We start from the raw sequence: 11,047 nt of genomic DNA on the forward strand, positions 1-11,047 counted from the left end.
GCTGCAGTGCATCCACCAATAATCAAGCCCAAAGCCTTAGCCACGAGTGAGGTTTAGTGAGGTTATTTAGTGAGGTTAGCTAACAAAATGGCTAACATGCTAAGTAGTAAAACTACGACAGCAAAAATATATATACCACCTAATCCTGCCTCCTGATTGACTGCGCACCAGGTACCTCATGTTCATGTATAATTTTAATATTGGTGTGTACTGTAATATAAATTGTACAAACACATAGCTACCATTAGCCTTCCTTCATTTTAGATCTACAGTTCTGTTGTGAAAAGACCCAACTCTTCAGGTCACTAACAGTGCTCTTGGATTGGACTTGAATATCTGTCCATTTGGATATTCATTCACTGGGTAGATATTGGGTTTATTTTTTTTTATTTTTTTCTAAATATAGGCTATTGATAAAGGTAAATTGCTAGATGTTGTAATGTTCATATTTCCCTAGAGAAACTATGACGACATGAATTTATCGTCAATAACTTAGTTTTATTTTTAATTTGCAGAAATCAGCCTGGAAATTGGAATTTTAAAGTGGACAGTCGTTGGATGCTGATTTTCTGAAAGATTTATTGAACAAACCCCCACCATCCACCATTTTAAATATTTGCTGATCATTACTTGAAGCCCCACAGCCCTAAAAATGTTCATCAGCACCAAGTTGAAACTCAGCATAAGTGCATTTCAATGCAAAGTTTCACTTATAAAATGAATTTGAACCAAATTGCTCATCACATTTTTTGTTTGAAATAAATTGGATCTCACTCTTAAATATTCCCTGACTAAATTATAGCGGCGGCGACAGGCTGGCTCAGCAGGTAGTGTCACACAGCAGTCACACAGCTCCAGGGACTTGGGGGTTGTGGGTTCAAGTTCCGCTCCGGGTGACTGTCTGTGAGGATTGTGGTGAGTTCTCCCTGTGTTTGTGTGGGTTTCTTCCGGGTGACTGTCTGTGAGGAGTTTGGTGTGTTCTCCCTGTGTCCACGTAGGTTTCTTCCTACGGTCCAAAAACACATGTTGGTAAAGTGTCCATAGGTGTGAATGTGTGAGTGTGTGTTGCCCTGTGAGAGACTGGTGCCCCATCTTGGGTGTGTTCCCGCCTTTGCGCCCAGTGATTCTGGGTGGGCTCCAGACCCACCACAACCCTGAAATGGATAAGCACTTACCGACAATGAATAAATTACAGTGTCTTTTAAGTTTTACCTTTTTACCTTTTATTGCTCACACAAAATGTCACCACAGTGACCTGGCCAGCAATCTAGACTTTCCTTTTGGACAACCTGGGCTTGGGACTGGCACCAGGAGCGCACAAGCATATCCTCATTGGCTTTGTAACAGACTCTGGAGAATACCCCAATCTCCTCACAGACACTGACCAGTAGCAAGGCTCGAACCTAGGCCCCCATGCCCCCCCCCAAGCTGTGTGGCAATGACATCACCCATCGCACCATCTCCCTGTACTTCATGCATCTTTTATACAGTGATAGATATGTGGTATACTGAAAGCTCTAATGCTCCCTGCTGTTACACCTCACTGTGGCTGCACTTTAAAGTCTTCAGCAGATGATTTAAACCAATTAAAGCAGTAGAAATTCCACTTCACTCAACATGCCCATATGTTGCATCTTTGCAACACTAGAAGTCACTAAGCTCTGTATACCTACATCCAGGTCTCCACAAGGACTTTTGACCCGCACATGTTATATATACAGTGAACCCATTGGTTTGAATGGAATTATTACTAATATTCTGTGAACATTGTTTACTTTAAAGGAGTAGCTACTCATAAGAGCATTTGTGGATGGAGTATAGGTCATTTATTACTCTGTCCCCTTTGCCTGCGGGGGTCTTAATATGATGGTGTGGCTTCACTTGTCAAATTTAGTAGAAACACTGAGGAGTAGAGAGAGCCAAGTAAAATGCAGCTTATTACCCCAGCCCAGTGTAACACTAGCTGAGCACACTAACACACACACACAGTGCCAGCAGCGCTCAGATTAGCTTAGCGCAGTAAAGTGCCTCTCGGCTCCTAATGGCTCATAAATCAGTGGAGTCTCGGGCCTGTTTACTGCAGCAGTGGCCGAGTACCCCGCTTTACAGCCCGTGATGGAAAAACCATTTAAATAAACACAGGACTCATTACATCTGAATCCCAGCCACACACACGCTCAGCCAGTGCAGGACAACACACACTGATACACACAGGACAACACACACTGATACCGACCAGGCTATAGTGAGGTACGTATCAGCCTCTGATGACTATGAAATACAGCCATCTAGAATTTACATTAAATTTGCATCAGTAACTGAGCCAACCTGGCATTAGAGCTGCAGCCAATCACAGGAAGCCTTTGGAACATTTTTATTCTTGTATTGACTTCACTCTGAGGTACTGTGCTTCGGAAATGCATATCCATAGATTTCTCCATAACACATTCAATAAATGTGTATTTCTCCCCCAGGAAAAGCTGCCATCAGCTCTTTTATCAGAATGACGAGTGCTCCACAGATGCGCACACACACATAAACGCACAATTACCCTAGTGGGGTAATTTCACAGGCTCATTTACTATCAATTTATTTCTTATAGATCTCACACACTCTCAAATTATCTTTTTTAAATGATCTAAGTCAGGAAGTCTTAACCTGGGGGGATCTCCATGCGATCCCAGGGGTCCTTGAGAGTGGTTCTACAAATATATATTTATTTATTTATTTATATATACCAATGCAAACTGCTGTGCAGTTTTCCCAAAGGTGTTGTATGATGCTAAAATGCACATGATCAGTGCAGAACCACCAGCTAATCTTCATTCTTCACTAAACTCATTATATACTCACATTTCTACAGCTGCAAGAGAAGGAATTTAAACAGAAACTAAACTGTGAATAGCTGCTGGTTCCCTCTGCCTCACGCACTCTGTTCTCCATCAACAAAGAAGGGTTTGTGGGTATCACTCTTAATTAGTTGCATTTTATAAATTGCTGGATGTAATTGGACTCGTCAGCAGATATTTTTTTTAATTGGTAGATTTTGACTGATTTGCTGTAAGCGTTTCTCTTCTGCAGATACTCTATTGTATCTGACTGATCTTGATCTGTTAACTCATCCCTTTGTTTTTCTGCCACATTATTATAAATTTGAATGTATTCTCTTTTATATGTGAATTGTGGTTAGGTTCCATTTTTCCATTGTTTTTTTTTCTTTCATCATCACTAAAGCTGTGTAAAAAGAGTGTAATATGATCAGTTGCTGACCATTCATTCATCCATCCATTATCTGTAACCCTTATCCAGTTCAGGGTCACGGTCATTCCAGAGCCTACCTGGAATCATTGGGCACAAGGCGGGAATACACCCTGGAGGGGGCGCCAGTCCTTCACAGGGCAACACACACACACATTCACTCACATATTCACACCTACAGACACTTTTGAGTCACCAATCCACCTACCAATGTGTGTTTTTGGACTGTGGGAGGAAACCGGAGCACCCGGAGGAAACCCACGCAGACACAGGGAGAACACACCACACTCCTCACAGACAGTCACACGGAGGAAACCCACGCAGACACTGGGAGAACACACCACACTCCTCACAGACAGTCACCCGGAGGAAACCCACACAGACACTGGGAGAACACACCACACTCCTCACAGACAGTCACCCGGAGGAAACCCACACAGACACAGGGAGAACACACCACACTCCTCACAGACAGTCACCAGGAGCGGGAATCAAACCCACAACCTCCTGCTGCGCCACCATGCCGCCCCAGTTGCTGACCAGTCTAGTGATATACGTACAACATTAATGACTGTTGTAAGCGGTGTGTCTTATTAGGACAGCTGAAGGGTCAGTGTTACCCATCCCAAAACCTAGTAGGTTTCAGTTTGCAGGATCTACTGGCTCTTTCATGCAAATACTGTTCAAATGCCAAAATATTTATTTCATATTTGTGCATTTCTCTTGATTTAAAATGTTTTTCATGTTGGAAAACTGTCACTTTCTCCCTGGACACACGGTCTCAGATTCCTGTAGTGGAATCTTTAACAGAGATAAGAAATTCATTATTAAGACCACTACTCTTCTCTTGAATGTGTGCTTTTAGAAACAAAAACCTTTTTCTTGACAGTGTCCTGGTATCTAAAGAGTTAACTCCTAGCGCTTTTTCATTTCCAATGCATAAAGAACAATCCTGCATGCTGTATGTACTTCAGACGTGTACAGTATGAAAGACAGCAGTGAGACAAATGTCATAACGAGAGGCTCGTCAGGCATACAGTACACACACACACACACACACACACACACACACACACACACACACTAACAACAACAATTGTATAAAAATATGTGACAGTAATGCAGTATGTGTTTCCTGTGCTGGGAGCAGGACTAGGCAGGCTGTGTATGTGTATGTGTGTATGTGTGTGTGTGTGTGTGTGGCAGCTCATACTGTGCGAGTGCTCCAAGTCTGATAGACGCAGAGATCAAACCAAACCTCATCTACTTTTTTCCTCATCCCTCACTCCATTCCTCATCTCTCCTACCACAGGAAACCTTGCTCATAAAGGAGGGGAAAGCAAGAGAAGAGGAAAAGAAGTTCAGCCCAGACGCTTTCATCATCTGACAGTAACAAACCGCCTTAGAACCGGCACAGTCTCACACTCAAACATCCAGCGTTCTGTTCAGTTACTGAGAAGTGAAACACCTTGTAGTTCTACTGATGCTCACTGCAATTTGATGTGCCTTACAAAATACCAATCGACTGCTGGTGATTTGTGTGGTTTATTCTGCGATTCTAATTTCTTAATGTTGTGGTTGTTTTATTTAGATTGTAGATTTGCAGTTGAGCTCTTTATGTCTGTGGTTTGGAATCCTGCTCAAGTGATTGGTCATGGGTGAATGTGTGCCATAATATTTTTTTTCTGAGAGCCAATGTAATCTAGTGTTTATTTATTTATTCATTCATTGTTTGTAACCTTTATCCAGTTCAGGGTCGTGGTGGGTCCAGAGCCTACCTGGAATCATTAGGTGCAAGCAGGAACATGCCCTGGAGGGGGCGCCAGTCCTTGACAGGGCTCTAGTGTTTATTTATTTATTCATTCATTATCTGTAACCCTTATCCAGTTCAGGGTCACGATTGGTCCAGAGCCTACCTGGAATCATTGGGCGCAAGGCGGGAATACACCCTGGAGGGGGCGCCAGTCCTTCACAGGGCTCTACTGTAGTGTTTATTCATTCATTCATTCATTATCTGTAACCCTTATCCAGTTCAGGGTCGCGGTGGGTCCAGAGTCTACCCGGAATCACTGGGCACAAGGCGGGAATACACCCTGGAGGAGGCGCCAGTCCTTCACAGGGCTCTAGTATTTATTTATTTATTTATTTATTTAATTTCTACAGGGTGTGCATAAAGCTTAAAAGTTCTCAAAAGTCACATGTAATGTCAGTGTTGTCTGGCGTCTGAATGACCTCTCTAGTTATGTAGGAACCCGGCGTCTATCATAGGGTAACTGTACCACATCAAAGTGGTTTGTGAGTGTGATGAACTGAACTGTTTGAGCTTATTTACATAATGCACGCCTTGATAATATCAATATAGTAAAAACTATTGTCTTATGGTTGAAGGAATATGCCAGCACTGATATCATCACACAGTATCAATCACAGGTTATTTCTATACTCAGCAGCCACAGCACTGGAACAGCCGAATATGCAAATTCACTAAAGTTAGGCAGGTTTGGGTCTGTCTGGTACATGGATGAGAGATTTTTACAGAAGGCTTGGGCAGCAGCTGGAGGTGGGCTTTGACGGGGTCAGCATGAGGCATTTTCCCTCTGTGTGGATTCCAATGCCAGAGTGTAGTGACAGGGACACAGCTCTTTTTTTATTAACGAGGGACTGGAATGATCCTCGTTATCAAAAGGATAGTTGGTTCTTCAGCATGAACAGTGACATTGTGGGTGTGTTGAGCCAAAGAAAGTCCAGAAAGTGCTCAGAGCCTCAAATAAAGTGTTATTGCACAGTGGAGTTGTATATAAATAAATAGTAAGAAATCAAATAAGAACGTGCTCCTTCTGTCTATGAGTTCAGGGGCTCAGGTGTTCAGCATGACCCAAGGTGCGTTTGCTGCTTTTTTCCACTGTTCTCAAGCTCAGCAAGAAGACTCAGAACTTAGCATTATTTACACACATGTATCTGAACCCAATGTAAATAAATAATAAACAATCCCTGTCCTGACTTCCTGTTTATCAAGGGATCTGGAACTGAGTGATGCTGCAATGCCTGCTGCAACATATCTTTGATTCCCATCTGAACTGGTGGAAAACAGGTGCCTGGTTCACCGTAGAGCACAACAGTTCCAAGAAACCTGAAAGGAACCAGATTTTTTGGGTGGAAAATAAATGATGCTGTCCTTCAGGACTGAGGTTCTGACTCTCTGAGGTCTTAAAGGTCCAAGGGCACTTGGTGTGTGATCCAGTTGCCTGACTACTGTGGTCACTTCTGGTCTCCTAAACATCCTGATCTTCAAATAAATAGGTTCAGCTATTCCCTTCTGTCTCCTCTCTACCAAACACCTCATGTGTGGTGAGTGTACTGGTGCAGATTGCCATCTGTCACATCCAGGTGGTTGCTGCACACTGGTGGATGTTCATATGACTCTCTTATTTTCCAAATAATGTAAAGCATTTTGGGGATCCGGAAATTCTGTATTATTACAGAGTCCTTGTGATTTCAGAGAGTGACAAAGCATAAAAATGCATCCCAAATACTGTCCAGCGCTGTGAAGGACTGGCGCCCCCTCCAGGGTGTATTCCCGCCTTGCGCCCAATGATTCCAGGTAGAATCTGGACCCACCACGACCCTGAACTGGATAAGGGTTACAGATAATGAATATATGAATGAATGAAATACTGTCCATCAACCAAAGATTGCCTGGATGATGGAGCATTTTGAAACCTAGAGATGCTATGAGATGCTACTACCGCAAAGAAACTTGTTTTTAACGTGATGAGTGAACGCTTGTGGTAGCACATCGCTAATTGTTTTGCCTTCCCTATGTGGTTATCCATGTGCCTTGGCAAACTGGTCCCTTTAATGTATGCTCTGTGAGCTTCCTCCACTCTGCGGCGTGTTTGGCTGGTCTAATTAACGCCACTGGAGGTGTTGTCAGCCCACCTCTCTGTCTCTCTCTCTGTCTCTCTCTCTCCACAGTGAAGCAGCTGTTTAATTCCAAAGAACTTTCATTAAAGCACATAGAGACGACTGGTTTCACACAGACAGGTGCAGCAGGGGCAAGTTTCTTCACACCAAACCTTACTGATGGCTCCCAGAACTTTTTCCTCATTTTTGCGGAATCATCTGGAAGCTACGCCACCATGTGCAGCACTATGTTCTTTGAATTTCTGGAGATGAAAGTTTTTTTTTTTTTTCCTCAGCTGACTACATGCTGTTCAGCCAGAGGGAAGCTGTTCAGTGCAGCGGTAATCACACATTTACGTCTATTCATCTGGAGCCGCAGAGGAACAGAGCGTGGAGGTCCATCTAGAGGGTGGAGGGGTTGGGGGAGGGATTTGAGTGATCTCAGAGCAGCCCAAAGGGGGGGGGGGGGGTGGGTTGAGGAGAGATGGACCCGTGTTATGTGAGGCATGGACGTTTAGGTAATTAAGGGTGTCGTGAAGCCTTGTCATTGATATTCCCCAGTGCTGCAGCCAATGTCCATTACTCATAGTAAAGCTCATTACAGGGAGCAGAGTGGCCTGCTTCTTATCGCTACATTTCAGCCTCTATGTATGGAAATGGAGAGAGATAATTAACTCAACAGACCTTCATCTTTCAGGAGAAAATATGGACCGATATAAAAAGATCCAAGTCCAGGGAACTGTATAATGAGACTCGCTATATGGCAGATATGTACGTGAACGTATCCAGGATGACGTTTCGGTTTTATCCGTGATCCAGCGAAGGCTGAGAATGCAGAAGGAAACACTTTCCAGAGTCTACCTTGACAAAGACTTCATAACACTTGCAAAACCACTGAGTAGATTTATAAACCAACTCTTGGTGCTAGCCATCAAATGGTGATGAGTGATTTATAAAGTAAATTACACTGTATGGATATACATTACCAAGAACAATATACTGATGAAGATATGATGATGATGATAGTAGATTCACTTACATCTTTTGACAGACATCAAATCAAATCCATGACATTTAAGCACATTTCATAACTGGTACCTTTACAGAAAAGCAGTAGTAATAAGGCAACAAATAAGCAACATAAAAAACATATAAAACAAAAACCCACAGGATTAACGGTATGAAATAAGTCCCTCAAAATTGGAGGAAGAAGCCTTGGCTCAAAGAATCAAGACTCAAAAGGGGGACTGGACTCAGCCTGGTTATAACCACATAGTAATCACAAAGTTATTGATTAAAAAGTCACAGTGCCACCAAAATAAGTCTGTGGTCATCAGGTGTAATGATATAATCACAGTATTGATTACTGCCCTTCACCAAGTTCTCTTAATAAAACAATTCCAACGCATTCCCAATCAGATGCGTCCACAATCATCTGATTCATCCACAACTATCAAATCCACCCTCGGTCATCAGTTTGGTCCGCAAACCTTTGTCCACTTGGAGAAGTCAGGAACTATGTTGGGTGCAGTTACACATTTCAGCCAGAGAGGTCTCCAAATCTCCAACAGTTTTAGAGTGCAGCTTTAAGTCTAAGGCTGTTGAAGTTCAAAGAACTGTTATGTGGCATTCCAAACTGGGTCTCCAGTTCCATTACTTGGGAAAAATGATTCATTGGAGTGTTATGAATATGGAAAATGACCCTTGTACCATTAAAATGCTCCAATACACATATTCTGTCATCTTTCAATCACTGGCAGAAGGTATAAATATTCATGTACTTCTTTCTTAATACAGTGTTCTGTGCAGTGGGTCTTGCCCAATGATTTATTTATTTTTAACACCCTAAATTACTTCTGTCATCTAACAATTGCTGTGAATAAATGTTGCAAATTTTCAAATATATGTATTCAGTGTTTATGAAAGATAGTTACACTTTACAGTGCCTACGTTCATTTGCAAATAAAGGAGTCACCCCAAAGAGCACCAGTGTGTCATATCCATATGGATGACATGGTGGCAGTCAATCCACACCAGTGCCCTCACTACACATCGGCTGTTAGAAAGGGAGGAGATTATAGTGAAAGACTGAGCCAGTTATATATTAAAGAAGGGGATGATTCAGTGGTCAGATGTGACCATATTAACCACAGAAGTGATACATTTACTCTTTTTGAGGAAATGGCCAGTTTTGCATCTCACCTAGAAGTTGGCACAGATTGTTCAGTATGGTGAACCCATCACTGCACTCGGGCATGGGATCCACACAGACCACAGGGACAGTGCCCCTATTGACCCCAGCAACAACAACACCTCCAGCAGCCACCCAAGATTTCCTACGAGGATTTGCCTATAGCTTTCAAATAAAGTGTTTAAAAACTGGTGGCTAAAAAAGTTGGTGAGGAGTAAATTAAAGAGGGGACGCAACATACAAAGATGAGACTGTAGCATGACCACACAGCGTATGAAATATGGCACATGACTAGCAGTGATCCACCAGACAAGACTGAGAGTGTGTCAGAGCATGTGAGAAAAATATATAGAGCTCAATAAAAGTGAAGTAAAGAAAAATCTTAGCTGAGGGTACAGAGAGGAGCGGGCAAGGTGCCAAATAAAAGGAGAATTTATGCAGCTGCGTTCGGGACAGTGAAGGCCTCCACACAAAGATGCCCTGTTCTGGAGGAGCTCGTAAACCAGGGGGAGTATGAAAGGCTGAGCTGTACTGCAGGACCCCGGCATGCTCCACTCCTCCAGAGGGGAGACCGTGAGAGATATTTCCACCGTTAACCAGCTGATTTGTGAGACATTAATGGCTAACGTCCATGCAGAGCTCACTGTTTTTCACCATTTTTTTATATACATTTCCAACAGTGGTGTGTGCTCAGGTCAGTATCGCTCCAGTTTATCACAACTTTTCCAAAAACCTAAGGCCAAAGTGGTGCCCCTCTTTTATCCGTAAGGAGAAAAAAAACACATTAAGTTACAGTCACACTAGACAGCTGCAGTGTATGCTGCTATGCAGAATACACTGTATGGAAGTATTGGGACACATGCACACCCCATTCTAAATTCAAAGGCATTAACATAGAGATGATCTACCCTTTGTCGCTATAACAGCAGGTTTGGAACTCTGCAGTTATTGAGTGTGCAGATCTTTGCAGACAGCGACCCTGCTCTGTAACTTTATGCAGTCTTCCACTTCGTAGCTGAGTTGCTGTGGTTCCTAAACATTTCCACTTGTCAGTAATACTTTTAAAAGCTGATCATGGAATATCTGGTAGGGAAGAAATTTCACAAAATTATTTGTTGCAAGTGTGGAATCATATTATAATAGCATGCTCATATTTAGTGGGGTCTTTAGAATGACCCATTCTTCCATAAATATTTGTAAAACTGCATGACTGTATGATTTTAAACACCTATGGCAGAGGGACTGAATGAAAGAGTATTAATGAATTCAATGATTAACTAGTCTGTCCCAGTGCTTTTGTCCATGTAGTGTAAGCAAACATTGGATCCAAACAATCCATTTTGTTGTGGATAGCTAACTCCCCAATCATAAACAGAAAAAAAACCCTGAAAAAATATATACCAAGATCTAATCCAACCTCCTGATTGTGCAGGAGAATATTTAAAATGTAGTTTGTACAATTTTACAATCAGCTTGTTATTATAGAAAGTTTACTTCATTATGTAATACTACTACATAGCTACAGTTAGCATTTCCTCCATCTTGAATCGACAATACTGCAGTACAAAGCCCCGCCCCTTTAGAACACTATTGGTAGAGGACGTGAATTTGCGCGTCAAATCCACCAAGTTAGTGTCAATTTCGTTTAATTTGTGAGGGCACCATTTTTAATTTCGGATTTGTTGCTTCTATTGT

The sequence above is a fragment of the Hoplias malabaricus genome, chromosome 6 (genome assembly GCF_029633855.1).
Source record: "Hoplias malabaricus isolate fHopMal1 chromosome 6, fHopMal1.hap1, whole genome shotgun sequence".
Classification (NCBI taxonomy): domain Eukaryota; kingdom Metazoa; phylum Chordata; class Actinopteri; order Characiformes; family Erythrinidae; genus Hoplias; species Hoplias malabaricus.